The sequence below is a fragment of the Papaver somniferum genome, chromosome 2, assembly GCF_003573695.1.
Source record: "Papaver somniferum cultivar HN1 chromosome 2, ASM357369v1, whole genome shotgun sequence".
In the NCBI taxonomy this organism is placed as follows: Eukaryota; Viridiplantae; Streptophyta; class Magnoliopsida; order Ranunculales; family Papaveraceae; genus Papaver; species Papaver somniferum.
The window spans coordinates 32530391-32549515 of record NC_039359.1 but is presented as its reverse complement, the minus strand read 5'-3'; the positions used below and the strand labels follow the sequence as shown (position 1 = coordinate 32549515).

Genomic DNA, 19125 nt, shown 5'->3' with positions numbered 1-19125 from the left:
AACTTATCAAAGGAAAATACGATGGCTAGCAATTCCTTCTCGGTAGTTGTATAGTTCATTTGGGCATCATTCAGAATTTTGCTAGCATAGTAAATCACATGGAGTAATTTGTTTTCTCGCTGACCTAGCACAACACCTATAGCATAATCTGAAGCATCACACATAATTTCAAAGGGTAGGTTCCAGTTAGGTGCCTGGACTATGGGAGCGGTAGTGAGTAAAGTCTTAATCTTCTCAAAAGACTCTAAACAAGCATCATCAAAGACAAACCTAACATCTTTAGCAAGCAAATTGAAAAGAGGTCTAGAAATCAAGCTAAAATCCTTAATGAATCGACGGTAAAAACCTGCATACCCTAGGAATGACCTAATATCTTTTACGGTTTTTGGGACCTATAAAGTCTTAATAAGGTCAACTTTGGATTTGTCTACCTCTATACCCTTTGAAGAGACGATGTGCCCTAACACAATTCCTGATTTAACCATGAAATGGCATTTTTCCCAATTAAGCACTAAATTCTTTTCCTTACACCTAGTCAACACTAATGTCAAATGATGCAAGCACTCATCAAAAGATGAACCAAACACTGAAAAATCATTCATAAAGACCTCTAAAAACCGTTCTACCATGTCAGAAAATATGCTCATCATGCAATGCTGAAAAGCCGCAGGGGCATTACAAAGCCCAAAAGGCATGCATCTATACGCAAAGGTACCAAAGGGACAGGTAAAAGTGGTTTTCTCTTGGTCTTCTGGGGAAACAACGATCTGATTATAACCGGAGTAGCCATCTAAAAAGCAGTAGTGTCTATGTCCAGCTAATCTCTCTAGCATCTAGTTGATGAAGGGAAGGGGAAAGTGGTCCTTCCTTGTGACCTTGTTCAATTTCCTATAGTCAATACACACATGCCATCTCGTGGTCACTCGGGTTGGGATTAATTCATTAATATCATTCCGGACTACAGTGATGCCTGATTTCTTGGGGACAACCTGAACAGGGCTGGCCCACTTACTATCTGAAATTGGGTAAATAATACCCGCATCTAACAACTTAAGCACCTCTTTTCGAACTACCTCTTTCATGTTAGGGTTCAGACGACGTTGCATCTCCCTAGAAGGTTTGGAGTCTTCCTCTAAATGAATCTGATGCATACACACAGTAGGACTTATACCCTTAATGTATGCTATAGTCCACCCTAAAGCTTCCTTATTGTCTTGAAGTACATTTACTAGCTTACTTTCCTGATCACTATCCAAATCGGAAGATACAATCACAGGTAAAGTCTCATATGGGCCTAAAAACACATACTTTAGAGTATCGGGTAGTGGTTTAAGGTCCAACTTTGGGGTCTCTTCTAAAGAAGGAATTAGGGTAGTCTTAGAAACTGGTAACGGTTCTAACCTAGATTTCCATCTATCAGTGTCTAACACGGTGGTAGAATCTAATAGAGCATTCACCTGTTCAATAGTGCTATCGTCGTCAAAATATAAACCAAAATGGGATAGACAACTTTCTAATGGGTCTTCAGACAAAATGTTTGGTAATGACTCCTGAGCTAAGGCTTCTATCATGTTCACCTCTTCAACACATGTGTCATCTAGCTCATGAGGTTGCTTACTGACATTAAAAATGTTCATCTCCATAGTCATATTACCAAAAGATAAACTCACCACACCATTTTGACAGTTAATGATTGCATTAGACGTAGATAAAAATGGGCGACCTAAAATCACATGTATCTGGTTCTCTGGGTCAGGGACAGGTTGGGTATCTAGGACCACGAAATCCACTGGATAAATAAACTTGTCGACCTCAATAAGAACATCCTCGTTAACACCTCGAGGGATTTTAACAGACCTATCGACTAACTGCAGTGTCATCTGAGTAGGTTTCATTTCACCAAGTCCTAGCTGTAAGTATGCATGGAATGGCAGTAAGTTCAGACTGGCTCCTAAGTCAAGTAAATCTTTTTCTACCCGGAAGTTACCTGTTGTGAAAGCAATGGTAGGAGAACCTGGGTCTTTGTACTTTGGAGTTGTGGTGTTATGAATGATTGAACTTACGTGACTAGCTAAAAAGGCTTTCTTATGGACGCTAAGTTTTCTCTTTCGCGTACACATATCCTTAAGGAACTTGGCATAAGCAGGAATTTTCCTAATTGCATCTAATAAGGGAAGGTTTATGGTAACTTGCTTAAAAACCTCCACTATGTCATTAAAGTTCGATTTCTTCTTTGTTGGTACTAATAGCTGAGGAAATGGGGCTCTAGGCATAAAATCAGACCTTTCAGGAACCGAATTCACATCATCAGAAACTTTATTAGTCTCTTCAGCTAATGGTCCTGAGAGGTGAGATCTTGAGGGGGTGAAATACAGTATGTTCACTATCGGGCATGGTTACCTTATTGTTTACAACTCTACCACTTCTAAGGGTTCTAACAGCATTCAATTGATTCGATGGTTTTGCACCTAATTCATGAACTCCTCTAGGGTTGGGTTGTGTTTGACAAGGAAACTTACCTTTTTCTCTCAAAGACTCACTTATCAGACCAACCTAGGTTTTTAACTCGGAAATAGCCTGACTATTTTCTTGTCCTATCCTGTTACTAGCTTGTAGACTCTGTTCTACGGATAACTGAAATTTTGCAGTTTGCTCAGTTTAGTTAACAAGGCGAGAGATTCCTCTAAACTTAGGATTTTCTTATCTGACTGATTCTGAAACTGAGCTAATCCTGAAGGATTCTTAGTATAGCCAAAACCTGGGGGAGCATTAGAATTACTAAACTGACTTTGACTTTGGCCCTTAGACCATGAAAGGTTTGGATGGTTTCTCCAACCAGGATTATAGGTTTCTGAATATGGGTCAATCTTTTGACGGTTATCAAATCTAGTGTTATTATAAAGAGCATTGGCCTGCTCTTAAATATTCTGGCCTTCCCGAAAAGGCTCTACTCTACCACTAGTCTGGCCCACTTCTAAGGCTTCTAACCTTTTTTCTATAGCAGCAATTTTGGCATCTGATTCATAGCCTCCTTCTACCCTATTAACGTTTCCTCTAATTAAAAGAATTGTTTTCTGGGGTACCCTACTATTTTCCCATTGTTGGGTTTTTTCGGCGATTTCATTAAAAATTCCATCGATGCATCAACAGTTTGGTTTTCAAATCCACCAGTGCATAGAGACTCAACCATGGTCGTTGTGGAATAATCCAAACCCTCATAAAGGATCTAAACTAGCCTAACCTTTTCTAAACCATGATGAGGACACTGGGATAATAAATCATTGAACCTTTCCAAATACCTATATAAAGATTCTCCCTCTTGTTGTGAAAATGTGCATATTTGCGTCCTAATAGACGATGTTTTGTGCCTAGGGAAAAACTTGTTGAAAAAGGCAGATGTAAGTTGTTCATATGTCTCAATTGACTCGGAGTCCAAACTATATAGCCACGACTTGGCCTTATCTTTCAGGGAAAATGGGAATAACCTAAGTTTCAAAGCATCATCATTAAAGCCTCTAATTCTTAGAGTACTACAAATTTCCTCAACATCCCTAACATGCTAATAAGGGTTTTCATTTTCTTTCCCTAAAAAGATTGGGAGCATCTGTAAGGTCCCAGGTTTCATTTCATAGGGTGCCTCCGTTTCAGCTAACTTAATACATGAAGGACGAGTAGTCCTAGTTGGATTCAACAAAGCTTTCAAAGTTGTCATTTCTGGCGCTATCGGAGCAACATGGATTCTCTCCTCAGTCAAAGGACGTTCAAAAATAGACTCTTCAAAAGTCGGATTCTTTAGATTAAGGTAATCAAGACGCTTCGAACTACTAGGTTTCTCTTTAACAAATCTACCTAGTGCGTCTCTTTTACGTTCAGGCATACAATAGAATTTTCTAAATTGGAAGGGTAAGCAAACATAGATCAAGGCCGACTCAACCAAATCAAACCTATTGATTTCTAGCAAACAAAAAGCATGATGGCTCCACTTAGATTGTTTCTAGACCAGCTTCTAATCCTTCGAACGGGAATTCGTTACAATTTAAGCAAACCCTTCTGGAATCAATCCGAGTTAATGTAAGTTGAATAGAGACGAGGGAAGATCGGTGGAGCTTTGATACCCAAGGCCTCACCGGTATTACAAGGCGGCGCAGTCACGCATTCAACTTACAGAAACTGTCAAGAACTTCGAAGTGTGCTTAAAAGAGTAACCAATATTTTTCGAATGACTTTCCTGTTAAGCACGTTACCCTACCGGTCTCGTTCTAATCAAAATTTTAGGCTTAGGTTACGTGTTCCTAAAGCGGGCAAGAAGAGAACGGTGATGAAATCTGAACCCTTATCTTGTATGGCCATGCCTTTCCCTTTACTAGAAAAATAAATGTTCGTATTCAGTCCTCAACATATATGCATACGAATGAGTCCAGTAACTCGCTGACAGGGGATTCGCGAGTGTTTAGAATCTTACCTCCTGTTCCAGACGGGGGATGAATCGGTTGTAGTCGACTCGGGCCACTGACTCCGATGTCTAGTGTACGAACCCAAGGTGCAGAGACAATATCGTAATTGTCCTCCTTCTCTGCAAACAGTTTATATTTAAAGTACCCTTCCGTAGGGTAATAAAATAAAATAAAAAATAATGTCCCAAAGTCCAAAAGTCCAAAAATCCAAAAAAATAAAAAATAATTAAAAGTAAAGAAAACTTACAAAAATAATAAACCCTAATACAGTTTTTTTTTTCTAAAAGGAAATAAACAAACCCTAAACTAAAATTGTCTAAAATAAAATTGTCTTCTATTTTGTTCTATTTGCTTTAATCTTTAGCTCCAAGTTTTTATGAAATCACCAAACTCTTTGGCTCAATTTTCTTTATGATCCAGAATCTGTAGACACAAGATAAATACCCAAAAACATAAAAAAGGACAAAAAAAAATAATCTAAAACCCTAAAAACAAGTCCCCGGCAGCGGTGCCAAAAATTGATGTGATTTGTAGATAGTGGTAAAAGTGGTTCGATTCTCAGACTTGTGAAGGATATTAATTAGACTTAAATTCTAATATTAAAATAGAAAACTCACTAAAAATTATAGCAAACTCAATCAAAGTTGATATCAATATTAAAAGAACACTAAGGCTAAGATTCCACTATTTTCCAAATTGAAAGTGATTTAATCCAATATTTATATTCATGCAATTTTTTCGTTCAATTTGATTCTAAACTATTGCAACAATTAGATTCTCAAAATAACAAGTGTAAATCCGAAGCATAGAACATCAAAAACCTAGGTCCAAGCATGCTCTATCAAAAGAAATAACAATTGCTTAACAAGAATCATTCAAACAATTTTCACTCAAGGCAAAAAAATCATAAAAATAATTGCGATAAATAAATAAATAAGAATATACCACTTTTTGTTGGAAAAATAGATTCCTCTATCGCCTCAGCAATGGGGTTTATCTCCTCATATTAATCACTTGCTCAAAATACATGTTTGTTGCTCAAAAGTTGATTAAAAGAGTGAAAGGTGTAAAGCAGCTGATTTGCAACAGCGTAAAAGTGTTACATATCTCTGGTACAAAGAGGAATAATGATTACTGTTGTATATAAACGTTACTTATCTATTGAACAACGACAGTTTTCTGCGACAGTTGCTTGTGCGTCACTGTTCTTCGTGTTCTTCCTCTTCAGCAGCAGCAGCAGCAGAAACAGAGTTTGATAAAACTCCGATTTCTTCTTCTCTGGCTCTCCTGAAGTCCCCAAACTCTCGACACCCCCTTCTATATGACCCAAACAATCTATTTATATCAAAAAGACCGATTAAATCTCTCCCAAATCTTCCAAAATCTCTTTCCTTCTCTTCAAGGCAAAGTTGCGGCAATTTCTTGTTTTAGAATTTCTACGCGTTTCTGAGCTTTTCTTTTTATTCTAAACTCTTCCTTAGATAGATACAAATCTTTGGGAAGGTTTACAGCACTTTAATCTCTCTAAAATTCCCTAAAACATGTCACACACGTGACTTTCCATATTTTCTGTTGTGATAAAAATCCGTCGATTGAGCCCAGTCTAATCGATTTCAACACCCATATCAGATTCCTAGACCCATAAGGAGTCTATCCTATGAAAATCAGAGGTTTAATCAACCTCAAACTCCTCCAAATCAAGAACCCTAAAATCTGTTCTTCACTGCCAAGATATTTCCCGCCAAAACTTGGTTTTTGAAATGTTGAAGATGGTCGCCCCCTATCCAGAGTAGGGGTGCGATTAGCAGCTTCTTGGAAATGGGATGTCCCTTAGTAATTAGGTTGCCCCTTATCCAAAGTGAGGGTCTGGATAGCAAATGTCCTCCCATGAACGCAAAAAACACTTTTCGAGCCAATTTCGCCGCAAAATCTTGTTTTTCCAAAAACACCTACAAAGACATAAAAAGCCAAAATAAATACAAAATCGAGCACTAACAATATATACAATTGAGATTATATCAGACACAAAAACGTGTCTATCACCAAACATCATTGGCCCTACTTTCTAAAATCAGTTTGTTCATGAACTAAAAAATTTATATAATAAGGAATGCAATCTTTACAAACCGTGGCTATAATGTTCATGAATTGATTCGAGTGAATCAAAACCGATTTTGCTTCGATTGTGTCTTGTATACTTCTATGAGATCTAAGAAATTTATAAACTCTCTAACTTGTTCATTTGAGTCATTTGAACTAGTTATGGTGAAGATGAATAAGGTTGATATGAAAGTCCTCATATGGATAACCATTGGTTAACTATTGTTGAACCAACTAAGGTACACGTTTAGGTACTGTTACTCAAACCTTAATGAAGTTACATTTCAGTTGTGTATAACAAGCTAAGTTCGATCTAACGGTTGAAACATATTAGCTTGAATCTAATCAGATTTTCATCTAACGGTTAATATTGAATGCTTTGTTACCAAGGTAACTTAGATTGCAAACCCTGATTTGGAGACTATATAAAGGTGAACTCTAGAAACTGGTCGTATAAGTTAGAGTCGATTCTCCTTTAACCTTAGGTTTTTCACGAAACCCTGTAGGTTAACGACTTAAAGATTTCATTGGGATTGTGAAGCCAGACCCAACTATTTTCTCTGTAGTTGCGTGATATGATCTTGTTGTTTCTATCTTGATTGAGTGCAGTCATAAGATTGGCTTGATATTTTTATCTTCGATAGGCAAGATAGAAAAGTAGTCACAAACACCTTCGTATCATCGTTTGTGATTCCACAATATCTTGTTTCGCTTGTCGTTAAGATTATTATGAGGTGATTGATATTTCTAGGCTGTTCTTCGGGAATATAAGTCCGGGATATCAATTGGTTCTTGTTCACCTTGATTTATCAAAAGACGGAACAAAACACGTAGGTATTTCTGTGGGAGAAAAATTTATCTATTCCTGCAGACTTTTCTGTGTGTGACAGATTTGTTCATTAAATCCTTCGACTTTGGGTCATAGCAACTCTTAGTTGTGGGTGGGATTAGCTAAGGGAATCAAGTGTGTAGTATCCTGTTGGGATTAGAGACGTAAGGAGCGCAACTGTACCTTGAATCGGTGTGAGATTGATTGGGGTTCAACTACAGTTTAAACCGAAGTTAGTTTGTAGTAGGCTAGTGTCTGTATGGGATTAATACAGTATGGTGTTCAATCTAGACTAGGTCCCGGGGTTTTTCTGCATTTGCGGTTTCCTCGTTAACAAAACTTCTGGTGTATGTGTTATCTCTTTTCCGCGTTATATTTTGTTATATAATTGAAATATCACAGGTTGTGCGTTGAATTGATCAATTGGAAAATCCAACTTTTGGTTGTATATTGAAATTGATTGATTCTTGAACATTGGTCTTTGGTACCATTCAAGTTATCTCTCTTATATTCAATCGGGCTCACAAATTATTATTTGTTTGATTGCGGATTGAATTGAGAGATTGAGATATAACTCTTTGATATACTTTTCTTAATATTTAGTCTGACTGTCTAGTTGATTCTCTTGAAAGTATATTGGAGTTAGTCTATACAGATTTCTAAGAGAAATATTGGGTGTGGTTGTTAGACACCCGCTTTTTCAATTGGCATCAGAGCTGGAAAACACTTTTAAGACCTTATACGTCTTTGTTTGTAGCGATCTGACTCTGTGGACGACAGTACTATCTCTGATAAACGCGTTACCAGAAACAAAACTTATAATGTCTATTAAAAGAGAAAGATTCGTCAATCTCAAATATAGATGAACCTACTGTTCTAACGAAACAGACAGACACTGACATGTGTTACCCCGATTACCTTTCAAAATAGCCTGACTCTGTTGATAAAAGGGAAGCAGCTGAAGAGAGCAAACTGATTCTAAATCTTGTTAGAATCCAAGCTGGTAGAATCAATCGGTTGAAAAACAATGTCATTCTTCTCCTCTGTATAGTAAGAGACTGTGACTCAAAAAAAGCTCCTTGTAAAGAAAATGTTGAAGTTCAGTCTTCACGTATCTTTCTCGAGGCGAGCCTCAAAAAGGATGATTTGGAAATTGAACATCTCTTGAGTAAACTCTCGATTCAAGGATGTTCCAAAAAGTCCACTATACCATCTGCTTCTCTCATAACTGAAAGAGTTCCAATTCTAGAAGCAAAATCAGATTTCTCTCTTATTGGAAAAGATGTGCTCATAGCCTCCTCTAATCAAGGATGTTACACATCACATGGAAGGAAGAAATCTTCTAACAACGTTGTTAAGATCTTGTGTCTCTTTTGTGATTCGAAAGGACATGCTAGACAAAGAGAAAAATCTAGGTTGAATGACAATTTTATTGTTCATCTTCAACACACCTTAGATTTAATTCTCAAAGGTGTAACTGTCATTCGGATGTCTAAACCAATCGGTTTTAGTACTCATCCTGAAAACCTCATCAGGAAAGTCAGCTCTAGTTGTTCCTCTAATAATCATGCTCATAACAACAATCTTAACACAAGACATCCAAGAAGAACTCAAGGATCTTCTTGTGTTAAAAAGGGAAATATTGTTGTTCTTCATACGATCCAGGTACCTGAAGAAGGAAGCAAAAATGGTAGTATGAATGACAACCTAAATTTGATAATTGGGGGTTACAAGGAACTCATCAAAAGGCTATCAAATCTCTCAGGTCAGAATTCCTCAAGTAAGGATCTCTACTTTGCATCGTATTCTGATGACAATATGCTTGGTAATACCCCTTTGCATCAAAAGGTCCTTTCTCCAAAGATTAGGAAAAAGAGGTTTTACCAAGAAAAACATTCATTTAATGAGCTCAAATCTCATACTTGTGCTAATAATCACAAGGTTGAAATCTCACTCACAAAAAATCCTGGTTGAGTGGGATATGATCAGGTATACTTGATGGAAAAGTGTTCTCTGATTATCTAGCTATTTTTTTATCACTCTTAGGTGGATTATCAGTCACAAACATTTTTGCATGAGTATTTTTTTTTATGTCAATATGCTTATGCTCTGAATTTTTCTCCTGTGAGAACATAAAATTTATGTGAGATAAAATGTGTGAACTTATTCACTTAGAAAAATAATGTTGTGCTAACAAACCTCGTGGTTCGCATTTTTTGGTACTAGGGTGTTTTGTTCCCAACTTTGAGTTGTACTTGTGTTTGCAAGGGTATCGGTGCTACTCATCATAAACCGACTTTGGAAACCCTTATTTTTTCCGAAATCGTTTATATAATTTTCCTATTGAATCGAAGTTTCTCACTTTAGGTTTTCTATTATCAAAAATGGTTTCTCCTCCTTGCTCTTGGGATCTGCCAGAAGATTTTGTTGATAATGTTATATATTTCGAATTCGATGTAAAGAAGGGAACCTTTATAGAAGTTGAGTACTCTCTTTATCAATCTCCTGATAATTACTCAAATATTGAGGACGATGAAGAGATTTATGCTGAAGTGGTTCTTGATTTTCTTAAAAACTTTGAGGAAGCAAAACTGCAACTTGTTGATGCTATGAAGTGTCTTGATGTGTTAAGAACTAAGTTGAAAAGAATTAATTCTGACCTCGTTCTCATGAAGACACATGTTAAAGAACTTCTCAATGAGGATATCTTCTCTGAATAAGCAGTGGATGTTGTCAATTACAATCTCAAAGATCTCAAGCCTCACGAGGATTCTAAAACGTCTATTTGACTTTAGTTCGTGTTCGGTTTTGGTGGTTTAAGAGTCTTACGTTGTTTTTTCTAGATTGTTGATTTTATTTTGTCTAGGAAACTTCTTATGAGAATTTATTCTTGGGTTTTTAAGAAGGATAACTAAGATTTGGAATAACCATTATTGTGAGTACACATAGCTATGTCCAACGTTTTCATCTTGCAATGTTTTTCGATTTATTTATTTAAATTCTAAAGTTTATTTGAGAGATGATTTTGCAGTATTAATCTTTATGGTTTCATATATTTCAACTTGTTATGGGATATTGATAGACACATTTTTGTGTCCGATTTGTCTCGATTCTATATATTGTTAGGGCTCATTTTTGTACTTATTAAGGTGTTTTATTTATTTGTAGGTATTTTTGACCAATAAACATTTTTGGAAAAAATTGGCTCGAAAAGTTGTCGGAAATCACCCAGAGGACATTTGCTATTCAGACTCTCACTTTGGATAAGGGGTAACCTAATTACTAAGGGGCATCCCATTTCCAGGCAGTTTCTAATCGCACCCCTACCCTGGATAAGGGGCAACCATCTTCAACATTTCAAAAACCAGGTTTTGGCGGGAAAATAGGTGCAGTGAAGAACATATTTTGGCAATCGTGATTTGGAAGAGTTTGAGGTCGATTAAACCTCTGATTTTCATAGGATAGACTCCTTATGGGTCTAGGAATCTGATATGGGTGTTTAAATCGATTAAACTGGGCTCAATCGACGGATTTTTATCACAACAGAAAATATGGAAAGTCACGTGTGTGACCTGTTTTAGGGAATTTTAGAGAGATTAAAGTGTTGTAAACTTTCCCAAAGATTTGTATCTATCTAAGGAAGAGTTTAGAATAAAAAGGAAAGCTCAAAAACGCCTAGAAATTCTAAAACAAGAAATTGCCGCAACTTGTCCGTGAAGAGAAGGAAAGAGATTTTGGAAGATTTGGGAGAGACTTAATCGGTATTTTTGATATAAATAGATGTCTTGGGTCATATAGAAGAGGTGTCGTGAGTTTGGGGACCTAAGGAGAGCCAGAGAAGAAGAAATCAGAGCTTTACCAAACTCTGTTTCTGCTGCTGCTAAAGAGGAAGAACGCGAAGAACATTCACGCACAAGAAACAGTCGCATAACAATGTCGTTGTTTAACAACTGAAGAACATTAAGCTGTGCAGAACAGTCGTATTCTAGGGTCTTAAAAATCAGCGACAAAGCAACGGTATTTACAACAGCTTTCTGTAACAGTTCCATTGTAACAGCTGTTTTGCAACACCAATACACTGTTGCAAACAGTCTGTGTTATTACTTTTCACTCTTTTAATCATCTTTTGAGCAACAAACACATATTTTGAGATCATGATTAATATGAGGAGCTAAACCCCATTGCTGAGGCGATAGAGGAAGCTATTTTTCCAACAAAAAGTGGTATATTCTATTTTATCTTTTTATTTGCAATAATTATATGATTATTTGCCTTGAACTATTATTGAATATGATTTTTATTTGAGTGATTGTGATCTATTTTGATGGAGTATGCTTAGTTTTAAGACTTTTGATGCTTCATACTTGGTATTTACAATTATTACTTTTGAAAATCTACTTGTTGCAATATTTTAGAATCAAATTAAACGAGAAAATTGCATAAATATAAGTATTGGTTTAATCACTTTGAACTTGGAAAATAGTGGAATCTTAGCCTCGGTGTTTCTTTTAATACTGATATCATCTTTGACTGAGTTTGCTAAAAATTTTAGTGAGTTTTTTTATTTTAATATTAGAATTTAAGTCTAATTAATATCCTTCACAAGTCTGAGAATCGAACCACTTTTACCACTATCTACAAATCACATCAATTTTTGGCACCGCCGACGCGAACTTGTTTTTAGGGTTTTAGATTTTTTTTATTTTTTATTTTTATTTTTATTTTTTTTATTTATTATTTTTGTCTTTTTTTATGTTTTTGGGTATTTATCTTGTGTCTACAGGTTCTGGATCATAAAGAAAATTGAGCCAAGGAGTTTGGTGATTTCATAAAGACTTGGAGCTAAAGATTAAAGCAAAAAGAACAGAAAAGAAGACAATTTTATTTTAGACAACTTTAGTCTAGGGTTTGTTTATTTTATTTAAAAAAAAACTATATTAGGGTTTATTATTTTTGTAATATTTTTTTTTGGACTTTTGGACTTTGGGACATTATTTTTTTATTATTACCCTACAGAAGGGTACTTTAAATATAAATTGTTTGCAGAGAAGGAGGACAATTACGATATTGTCTCTGCACCTTGGGTTCGTACACCAGACATCGGAGTCAGTGGCCCGAGTCGACTACAACCGATTCATCCCCCGTCTGGAACGGGAGGTAAGATTCTAAACACTCGCGAATCCCCTGTCAGCGAGTTACTGGACTCCTTCGTATGCATATATGTTGAGGACTGAATACGGACATTTATTTTTCTAGTAAAGGGCAAGGCCTGGCCATACAAGATAAGGGTTCGGATTTCATCACTGTTCTCTTCTTGCCCGCTTTAGGAACACGTAACCTAAGCCTAAAATTTTGATTAGAACGATACCGGTAGGGTAACGAGCTTAACAAGAAAGTCATTCGAAAAATATTGGTTACTCTTTTAAGCATACTTCGAAGTTCTTGACAGTTTCTGTAAGTTGAATGCGTGACTGCGCCGCCTTGTATTACCGGTGAGGCCTTGGGTATCAAAGCTCCACCGAGCTTCCCTCGTCTCTATTCAACTTACGTTAACTCGGATTGATTCCATAAGGGTTTGCTTAAATTGTAACGAATTCCCGTTCGAAGGATTAGAAGCTGGTCTAGAAACAATCTAAGTGGAGCCATCATGCTTTTTGTTTGCTAGAAATCAATAGGTTTGATTTGGTTGAGTCGACCTTGATCTGTGTTTGCTTACCCTTCCAATTTAGAAAATTATATTGTATGCCTGAACGTAAAAGAGACGCACTAGGTAGATTTGTTAAAGAGAAACCTAGTAGTACGAAGCGTCTCGATTACCTTAATCTAGAAAGTCCGAATTTTGAAGAGTCTGTTTTTGAACGGCCTTTGACTGAGGAAAGAATCCATGTTGCTCAGATAGCGCCAGGAATGGCAACTTTGAAAGCTTTGTTGAATCCAACTAGGACTACTCGTCCTTCGTGTATTAAGTTAGCTGAAACGGAGGCACCCTATGAACTGAAACCTGGGACCAAGTCGTGGCTATATAGTTTGGACTCCGAGTCAATTGAGACATATGAATAAGGCCAAGTCGTGGCTATATAGTTTGGACTCCGAGTCAATTGAGACATATTAACAACTTAAATCTGCCTTTTTCAACAAGTTTTTCCCTAGGCACAAAACATCGTCTATTAGGACGCAAATATGCACATTTTCACAACAAGAGGGAGAATCTTTATATAGGTATTTGGAAAGGTTCAATGATTTATTATCCCAGTGTCCTCATCATGGTTTAGAAAAGGTTAGGCTAGTTCAGATCCTTTATGAGGGTTTAGATTACTCCACAACGACCATGGTTGAGTCTCTATGCACTGGTGGATTTGAAAACCAAACTGTTGATGCGGCGATGAAATTTTTTAATGAAATCGCCGAAAAAACCCAGCAATGGGAAAATAGTAGGGCACCCCAAAAAACAATTCTTTTAAGTAGAGGAAACGTTAATAGGGTAGAAGGAGGCTATGAATCAAATGCCAAAATTACTGCTATAGCAAAAAGGTTAGAAACCTTAGAAGTGGGCCAGACTAGTGGTAGAGTGGAGACTTTTTGGGAATGCCAGAATATTGAAGAGCATGCCAATGCTCTTTATAATAACACTAGATTTGATAACCGTCAAAAGATTGACCCATATTCAGAAACCTATAATCCTGGTTGGAGAAACCATCCGAACCTTTCGTGGTCTAAGGACCAAAGTCAAGGTCAGTTTAGTAATTCTAATGCTCCCCCAGAATTTGGCTATACTAAGAATCCTTCAGGACTAGCTCAGTTTCAGAATCATTCAGATAAGAAAATCCTAAGTTTATAGGAATCTCTCGCCTTGTTAACTCAGCAAACTGCAAAATATCAGTTATCTGTAGAACAGAGTCTACAAGCTAGTAACAGGATAGGACAAGAAAATAGTCAGGCTATTTCCGAGTTAAAAACCCAGGTTGGTCTGATAAGTGATTCTTTGAGAGAAAAAGGTAAGTTTCCTAGTCAAACACAACCCAACCCTAAAGGAGTTCATGAATTAGGTGCAAAACCATCGAATCAATTGAATGTTGTTAGAACCCTTAGAAGTGGTAGAGTTGTAGACAATAAGGTAACCATTCCCGATAGTGAACATACTGTAGTTCACCCCTCAGGATCTCACCTCTCAGGACCAGTAGCTGATGATAAAGTTTCTGATGATGTGAATTCGGTTCCGGAAAGGTCTGATTTTAGGCCTAGAGCCCCATTTCCTCAGCTATTAGTACTAACAAAGAAGGAATCGAACTTTAATGACATAGTGGAGGTTTTTAAGCAAGTTACCATAAACCTTCCCTTATTAGATGCAATTAGGCAAATTCCTGCTTATGCCAAGTTACTTAAGGATATGTGTACGCGAAAGCGAAAACTTAGCGTCCATAAGAAAGCCTTTTTAGCTAGTCACGTAAGTTCAATCATTCAGAACACCACAACTCCAAAGTACAAAGACCCAGGTTCTCCTACCATTGCTTGCACAATAGGTAACTTCCGGGTAGAAAAAGATTTACTTGACTTAGGAGCCAGTGTGAACTTACTGCCATTCTATATATACTTACAGCTAGGACTTGGTGAAATGAAACCTACTCAGATGACACTGGAGTTAGCTAATAGTTCTATTAAAATCCCTCGAGGTGTTACCGAGGATGTTCTTATTGAGGTCGACAAGTTTATCTATCTAGTGGATTTCGTGGTCCTAGATACCCAACCTGTCCCTGACCCAGAGAACCATACACCTGTGATTTTAGGTAGCCCATTTTTAGCTACGTCTAATGCGATCATTAACTGTCGAAATAGTGTGATGAGTTTATCTTTTGGTAATATGACTATGGAGATGAACATTTTTAATGTCAGTAAGCAACCTCATGAGCTAGATGACACATCTGTTGAGGAGGTGAACATTATAGAAGACTTAGTTCAGGAGTCATTACCAAACATCTTGTCTGAAGACCCATTAGAAAGTTGTCTATCCCATTTTGGTTTAGATTTTGACGACGATAACACTATTGAACAGGTGAATGCTCTATTAGATTATACCCCTGTGTTAGACACTGATAGATGGAAAGCTAGGTTCTAACCATTACCAGTTTCTGAGACTACCCTAATTCCTTCTTTAGAAGAGCCCCAAAAGTTAGACCTTAAACCACTACCCAAAACTCTAAAGTATGTGTTTTTAGGACCATCTGAGACTTTACCTGTGATTGTAGCTTCCGATTTGGATAGTGATCAGAAAAATAGGCTAGTAAATGTACTTCAAGACAATAAGGAAGCTTTAGGGTGGACTATAGCAGACATTAAGGGTATAAGTCCTACTGTGTGTATGCATCAGATTCATTTAGAGGAAGACTCCAAACCTTTTAGGGAGATGCAACGTCGACTGAACCCTAACATGAAAGAGGTAGTTCGAAAAGAGGTGCTTAAGTTGTTAGATGCGGGTATTATTTAACCATCTCAGACAGTACGTGGGTCAGCCCTGTTCAGGTTGTCCCCAAGAAATCAGGTATCACTGTAGTCCAGAATGATAATAATGAATTAATCTCAACTCGAGTGACCATGGGATGGCGTGTGTGTATTGACTATAGGAAATTGAACCAGGTCACAAGGAAGGATCACTTTCCCCTTCCTTTTATCGACCAAATGCTAGAGCGATTAGCTGAACAGTGTCGTTGTTTAACAGCTGAAGAACATTAAGCTGTGCAGGACAGTCGTATTCTAGGGTCTTAAAATCTGCGACAAAGCAACAGTATTTACAACAGCTTTCTGTAACAGTTCCATTGTAACAGTTGTTTTGCAACACCAATACACTGTTGCAAACAATCTGTGTTATTACTTTTCACTCTTTTAATCATCTTTTGAGCAACAAACACATATTTTGAGATCATGATTAATATGAGGAGCTAAAACCCTTTGCTGAGGCGATAGAGGAAGCTATTTTTCCAACAAAAAGTGGTATATTCTATTTTATCTTTTTATTTGCAATAATTATATGATTATTTGTCTTGAACTATTATTGAATATGATTTTTATTTGAGTGATTGTGATCTATTTTGATGGAGTATGCTTAGTTTTAAGACTTTTGATGCTTCATACTTGGTATTTACAATTATTACTTTTGAAAATCTACTTGTTGCATATATTATAATCAAATTAAACGAGAAAATTGCATAAATATAAGTATTGGTTTAATTACTTTGAACTTGGAAAATAGTGGAATCTTAGCCTCAGTGTTTCTTTTAATATTGATATCATTTTTGACTGAGTTTGCTAAAATTTTTAGTGATTTTTTTTATTTTAATATTAGAATTTAAGTCTAATTAATATCCTTCACAAGTCTGAGAATCGAACCACTTTTACCACTATCTATAAATAACATCAGATATGTGTGTTTGCGTCCGTGAACTATGATTGTCCCATACGTGGTAAAAAGTTAAGTCTTTCATATGACGATGTGCAAGTATTAATAAAAGATTGAATGAACTTTTGACAAACAAAAGATAAGCCTATTATGTCATTATGAAAATATTGATGGAAGATAGGATGAGCTTTTGTTTACAAAGATTAAGTCTATTATATGTCATTGTGCGAATAGTAATGAGGAATAGAATGAATCTTTGTTTATTCCGCAGTATTGATCTTCCTTGATCAATATTTCTTATGTAGATACTGTGCGGCTCCGTAAGTTCTCTTATGTTAGCATTTCCGATTAAATTAATCATAGGTTCTCTTGTTGCCAATTTTATTGACAAAAGGGGGGAGAATTAATATGTAATCCACACTACAAATACATATGGATTCAAGATTATTATGTAAGGGGGAGTGGTTTTCATGTGAGATGAAGTATTGACTAAGGGGGAGTAATACATGTCACCATAGTACTGTTTTCGAAGTTGTGATACAATTAAACTTTGATGCTTGTGTAATAATACCATGACACTGTATAACAATGGTTGAGAGCTATTATTTTCTCATTGTTATGGCTACGGATCTTCAGTAACGATGATGCTGCATTAAATATCTTTGGAATCATTGGAGTACTTGGCAGTGACGAAGACTTCGAGTAATGTTTAAGAACCAAGGAGATCAAACATGTGGATGAGGAGATGAAATGTTTATTTATTTTGTATTCCATATGTATTGATAGTTTTGTCACTAAAGTTGACAAAGGGAGAGATTGTTAGAGCACTGCTCGGTCGAACTCGCAAGCGTTGCTATCTGAAGCTTGTTTGTCAAGTTTAGTTGCCAAAACTATAAGTCTTGATTTATAGTCTACTTAGAGAAAGTCTTATGGTGGAATCCAACCTATTCCAAGTGTGGAAAATTCATGGAATGTCAAGTCTAGTGGCTTCCAAGTTGGGGTTTTCCACAGAAAATCCAAGCAAGGTTCCATGGTTTGGTGGAAGGGTTCGTGGAATCCATCTAAACGCCAATAAGAATAGCGTTAAACGGAATTAAGAATGGAGCTAAAAAAACGCAATTAAGAATTGCGTTTTTTTTTAATCCGTAGATTTAAAATGAGTTTTTGAAATCTACGGCTGAAAAAAAGCTCCATTTTTAATTGCGTTTTTTTAGCTCCATTCTTAATTACGTTTTTTTTATCCATAGATTTAAAATGAGTTGTTGAAATCTAACGGCTTAAAAAAAAGCTCCATTCTTAATTACGTTTTTTTAGCTCCATTCTTAATTGCGTTTTTTAGCTCCATTAAGAATAGCGTTTCTAATATTCCACCATTACACTTGCGCTTCCATCCACAGTTCCAAATGCTGAGGTGGCGTGGAAGATGGATGGATTCCACCATAAGACTTGCTCTTATAGCTAAGTCTCGGACTAGGATAAAAAGTGTAATTGAGCTCTAGACTCCACGACGTTCATCATGCAAAGACAAACAAATACTCAAGGAACTTGTGGAACTTCATCGGCAAAAAGGTATGTGGAGACTTGAACTTATCTATCACTCAAAAATATATATACTCTATCTCCTATCTTGAGATAAAAGTCGTATTGCTATATAGACTTCGATTATACACGTTTGCTATTTCGAGCCGAGTTTATCTCGCTTATCTATTTCTCGAAATATGTGTTGGTAAGCTTTCGCTTTGGCCAAGTTCATTTTTACTAATGAAGAAAGTCATGATGGTTATTTCAATTACTTGAAAATCGCTTTGATGACAAATAGTTTGTGAATAACAACTATATAACATCCTCTAAGAATGTTTCAATGATTGAACTGAGAGTTTAGAATATATAACCATGTTTGGATATAAACGTTGTATTATATTCATACTTGTGTAAGTCCAAAATCCTTGAACCAAAGTATGCGTACTTTTCTTGTTCAGGATGGCAGGAGCTAAGTCAGCGTACCTGTACGTATACTGTCGGAAGTTCACATCTCGTGAATTTTTGCTGGAGTTTGTGAACTGAAAACAAGCTCAGTCTGGGTACTTAAGTATGCGTACCGGTATGCGTACTTAAGTGGGTTATTTTCTAAAAACAGTTTAATTCGTGAACTAAGACATTTATAAATTAAGGAATGCAATCTTTGCAAACCTTGATAAAATGTTCATGAATCGATTAGAGTGAATTAAAACTGTTTTTGCTTCGATTGTGTCTTATATACTTCTATGAGATCTAAGCAATTGAACAACTCTCTAACTAGTTCTTTTGAGTCATTTGAACTAGTTTTGGTAAATATGAATAAGGTTGATATG

General features: G+C 36.4%; 2 pseudogenes; one reads left to right on the top strand and one right to left on the bottom strand.

Annotated features, from left to right (window-relative positions):
- The first annotated feature begins 3248 nt into the window (after positions 1–3248).
- Positions 3249–3348, top strand: LOC113354666 (annotated as a pseudogene).
- Positions 3349–13553: 10205 nt separating this feature from the next.
- Positions 13554–13653, bottom strand: LOC113354665 (annotated as a pseudogene).
- Between the last annotated feature and the right edge of the window lie 5472 nt (positions 13654–19125).